We start from the raw sequence: 5481 nt of genomic DNA, 5'->3' as shown, positions 1-5481 counted from the left end.
TCTTCTGAAGCCTTGGCACCTCACCTACCCAAAGCCTCCTCCCCAACAACCCTCTTCATTGATCTCTGGGGCTAGGCACCCCTGACTAGGAAACTTGGGCCCAAATTTCCTCCTAAGAGGTATAAAAATCCCCAGGCTGTGTGCCAGTCCTTGGAGGGTGGGTGTCAGGCCGCATAGCAAAAGGTCATGCAGATGGGTGGCAGACCAAGGGCCTCATGGAGCAAAGTGAGGTGGAGCAAACTGCAAACAAGATTCTTGGGGCTGAATGGACAAACGCCCGTGAGAGAAGATGGCCAAGGCTGGGGCCAGAGGCAGAGCTGGCCCTGTGCTGTGACAGCAGCCAGGCCTTTGCCTTGGCCCTTCTCTTTTTCTTGCTCTTCTCTCAGCTCTCAATTCCCCAGGGTCCCTGGGGTCCAAGGTATAGACACAGAATGTACACAGCCATAGGAGGTAGCCGTGGTATGGGTCTCTGGGGTGCCCACTTAGGCAAAAGGTTAAAAAGGGAGGTTCTACTAAAATAGGGAACCTTTCCACATTATGAAGCTAGGCAGTAGGCATACACACCTTTAATTCCCGCATTCTGGAGGCATGGGCAGTTGAATCTCTGAGTCTGAGACCAGCCAGGTCTATAGAATGAATTCCTGGACAGCCAGGGCTACACAAAGAAAGTCCTGTCTCAAAAACAAACAACAACAAAAAAAGCTATGAATAGTAAGATAAGGAATTCTTATCTTAGCCTTTTCCTCTGCTACATCTCTGCTATTGGGGTACGGGCAAGGGGACACCAGGTGCCTCTACTGAAGGCCCTCTGATGGGAACGCACACTTACTCCAGTTCTCTGCTCTTACTGTGAGCCACTTCTCCTCGGGCCCCAGCGTCACAGTGCCATCTAGACGGCTGCCCCCGTGAAACTCTTAGGAGAGAGTGGTGGGAACTGACATTCTTTGGTGCCTTAGTTTCCTCAGCAATAAAACAAGATTACACCGTCTCTCTAGCAACCTTGTCAGCCAAAAAGATCATGGGATGTGCACTGTGAATGACCCTTGAGAAGTGACCTCCCTGAGCCTGGGGGAAAGGGGGGGATGCTTCTTTCAAACATTTGCAATGAGGAATAAACAAGGTTTGGAGTGTGGCCTCAAGTCATCCTGGGGCCACCGTCATACCACAGTCTCCTTCCTGCCTCCTCCCAGAAATCTCCACTTCCTCCCCACACACCTGGCTGACTTAGGTGAGAAGCTTGGCTCCCCATTCTTCCCTGAGCACCCCAGAGCCTCTGGCCTTGCTCTGACCTTTCCTGGTTTGGGAGAATGCCAGAGCCAGGCTTCTCAACCCTCAACCAAGGGGCTCCCCCTTAAAATCAGAGACCTCAAAGGCCTACGCTTCTGCCAGGGGTTGGACTCCCTATTTCTGCTGGCACTTCTTGATGACCCATGGTATTCAGCAGACTACTTAGGCAGACAGCATCTTTAGTCCTTACAGGTGTAAGATTAGCTCCATTTTACAGGTGAGAAAACTGAGGCCCAGAGCAGATGAGTGACTGATGCCAGGTGACCTAAGCTGCCGAAGGGAGGTAGCTGAGTCCTCCTGCTCTCCAGTCCAGGAGAAGTCCTGTGCAAACAATGAGCAGGCAGTCTGGCCAGGGACCATATCTCCCAGCCCTCTGCTGCAGTGCTGTCCTAAGAGTCTGCCTCCCCTATCCCCCTAGAAGGTGCTGCAGTTGGGGAAACTGCCTCAAGGGTATGGGAAATCAGAGATTAGAAACACTACAATGAGAATGGAACACGGTGACACATGCCTGTGATCCCAGCCCTTGGGAGGTGGACACAGGAAGATCAGAAGTTCAAGGTCTTCTTCAACTACACAAGTACAAGACCAGCCTGGGGTCCATGAGACTTTTCATCTCCAAAACAAAATGGGGCCATCAAGATAGCCAGTCACAAATCCTAACAACCTGCGTTCTGTCCCCTGGACTCCCATGTTGGAAGGAGAGAACTGACTCCTATAAATTGTCCTTTGACAACTATATGTATCTCATGGTATGTACTCGTGTGTGCATTCCTGAACATGAGCACAGACACACTGAACGTAATAACAGTCTGAAAAACAGAATGTGAGGCCTGTCACTGTAATGTCACCTTTAATCCCCAGCATTCGGGAGGCAGAGGCAGGCAAATCTCTGATTCAGGCTAAACAGAGAAACCCTGTCTCAAAAACAAACAGAACGAAGAAGCAGAATGTGGTGCAGCCTCCTTGACTGACAGGCCCCTTTCACCTCCCCACCTTGGACATTCACCAGAGGAACAGTAGGAGGGAACCCTGTAACGATGCTTCTCAACCTTCCTAATGCTTCGACCCCTAATACAGTTCTTCATGTCATGGTGACCTCCAACCACAAAATCACTTTCATTGCTGCTTCATTACCGTAATTTTGTTATTATGAATTGTACTGTAAATATCTGTGTATTCCGATGGTTGTAGGCGATGCCTGTGAAAGGGTGATTTGACTCTCAGAGGGATCGTGACCCACACGCTGAGAACCACAGGTCTATAGGACACTAACCGGCTGAGGAAGGTGTATTCCTGGTGCCTGGCCTCCAGTGACACCAAACACTTGTAGGATTTTTGGATTGTTCGATTTTATTTTATGTCTGGATGGTTTGGCTACACGTGTTTGTGCGTGCCGTGCCTTGAAAGCCAAAGGAGGACAATCAGGTTCCCTGGGACTGGGGTTGCAGACTGTAGGAAACTGCCAATGTACACACTGAATGTAAACACGTGGGTGACAGGAACTGAATCCAGATCCTCTGCAAGAGCTCCTGTTCATCCATCTGTCCGTCTGTCTGTCTGTCTATGTAGCCCTGGCTGGCCTTTAACTTACTAGGTAGACCAAACTGGCCTCAAATTTAGATCTGCTGAGTGCTGGGATTAAAGGAGTGCCTCCAAGCCTGGCCCCATCGATAGCTTTTTAAGTCTAGTTTTGCAGCTGAGAGCAGTCCCTGAGGATGTAACCTGATCTTAGGGTTGGGAGGAAAGTGGTCTGGAGTGTCCTGGACGAGAACCTGACTTTTCCACCAGCCAAGGCTCTCCTTCCTGGAACATCAGGCGTCACTGAGGTGGTGCTCTCAACAGTAGTCCAGGAGTCAGGGCGAGCCCCGTCCCCTCATCCCTCTGCCTGCCTGGGCCCTGAAGCCCCTTCCTGTACAAATCCAGTTTGGTTGCACTTCACAAAGGACCCAAAGGCTTTTCCTTCTCTACCGGCTCCTCTGACCAGAAACCCTTGAGTGGCAGGGTGGTACTTGAAAGCTTGGACCTGGGCTGGAGAGATGGCTCAGCGGTTAAGAGCACTGACTGCTCTTCCAGAGGTCCTGAGTTCAATTCCCAGCAACCACATGGTGACTCGCAACCATCTGTAATGGGATCCAATGTCACCTTCTGGTGTGTCTGAAGACAGCTACAGTGTATCCATATACATTAAATAAATAAGTCTTTAAAAAAAAAGAAAGAAAGAAGGAAAGCTTGGACCCTCTGGCCTCAAGTACCCCACTGCTCTTGATAGTCTTAGCAACCACCGCCTGGGTATAAAGGTTGCTGCTTCTGTCACCCTGCAGTCTGATCTGACAAGTTACCTGTGTTGGTGGTCTCTGAAGCTCTGAGAAGAGACATATAGGCCCTTCAGGGGTGGGGGGGCTGCCCTAGGAAACTGCACTTGACCTGCTTTTAGCCCTTTTAACCCTGGGAAGGGAATCTGCAATTCTGTATTCATGGTTTTTTAACCTTCTCCTTAGACTTCGCCCAATATTGTAAACACTTGAGTCTCCACAAAGCCTAAATCTGCTTGCTGGCTGTACATTCGGTAAGCCCCCCACACCCATTCATTGGAGATCAATGAAGCCTGACAGTCAAGAAGGTGTGGCAGGGCCAGTGAGAGCCTCGGGGTACATCAGGCCCAAAAGTCAAGACCAGTCCAAAACCTCAGAGGGCATCCAAGTCGGCCTCTTCCATCCCACAAGCTGTGGGAGAAGTGAGCTCCTAGTCCTGTATTTTCCAGCTGAGATACCCTCCCCGAGGGTGGGGGTAGGGGCAGTCCTGCTGTCTCTTGCTACTTGTCCAAAGGCGAGGGAGCAGGAAGGGCCTCATACCCCACTGCTCCCGGGGGTGGGTCAGGCTCTGTGGTGCAGGTGGGGTCTTCACCCCACCAAGGTTCCTTCCCCAGAGCAATGGGTACGGGGTGGGCCAGCTGCGTCCCGCACGTCTCGCCGCAGGACCGACCCCGGCCTTATCTGCCCTGGCAGCTTCCGCACCCCCACCCCGCCCCCGCCTCCGTGCGCCGGACCCCAGGGCCCAGGGGAGTCGGAGCCGCGGTGCTGCTGCCCAGCGGAGCGGAGAGCGCCGGCCCCCAGCTGGGCGGCGGAAGTGATCAGCCCCTAGCAGAGACCCTCCCTGCCATCCTGTCCACCCCAAGCCGGTCTCCACCCTCAGTGGGAAGGTTCCCCAAAGTCTCAGGGGACAAGGAAGCGGCGAAGGTCGTCAGGGTAATAGAGATTCTGACTGACACAGCCCTTGCGTGTGTGCGCAACACACACACGCGCACACGCACACACGCACACACATCCACGCCTAGCGACATCTGCTCAGAGTTGGAAGGGAAGAGAAAGGTGGAGAAGACACCTGAGAGAAAGTGAACAGAGAACCACAGACTAGCGATGTGTGCAGTGTACCCGCTGAGAGGACACACCCCAGAAATCTATACAGCACCCCTGCACGCGGTCAGAAAAAGTGCAAGGAATCCAACAGAGCGACAACTACAAAAGAGAAAACACACTGTCGTGTCGCCCACCCCCCCCCCACACACACACAGCATTTAAAGGACGCCCAACCTCCCTGGTGAGCAGGGAAATGCAAACGAAGACCGCTGTGGGATGCTATTTTACACCATTCATCAGGTAAAATGAACTAGCCCTATCAGGCATGGCAGTTGTCTGAGGCAGGACAGTAATGATCTTGAGGCTTTAGTGGGCTATGTAATGAGTTCTAGCTCGAGTGGGTAGCAGACAGAGCCTCTGTCTGGACAAGCAGCGACAAACAAACCAATAAAAATAAAATTTAATTCGGTCCCCAGCTCCGGAAAAAAAATAATAAAATTTAAAACAAAAAACAAAAAACAAAAAACCAAGAACAAGCCTGGTAGATTCAAGACCTTAAAAAGAGGTGTGGCAACAGAATGGTCATTATGCTCAACTCCTAGCAGTTATGAGGAAAACCACTTGGCCTCCCCTTACAAAGCTGAAATCAGCATTCAGTAAGCCAGTCAGCAAATACGGTCCTAAGGCTGTGCCCCAAGACCATACTCCAGGCACCAATACCAAACAACCAACATCTGTGGGCAGAAGAATGGATAAACCAGTTTCAGTGGATTCATTTACAGAAGTAGCATTTAGTTCAACAAAGTATCTGAATGACCCAAAACTGCACAGACTATCA

The sequence above is a fragment of the Rattus norvegicus genome, chromosome 3 (genome assembly GCF_036323735.1).
Source record: "Rattus norvegicus strain BN/NHsdMcwi chromosome 3, GRCr8, whole genome shotgun sequence".
Classification (NCBI taxonomy): Eukaryota; Metazoa; Chordata; class Mammalia; order Rodentia; family Muridae; genus Rattus; species Rattus norvegicus.
Note: the sequence above shows the minus strand (reverse complement) of the source record.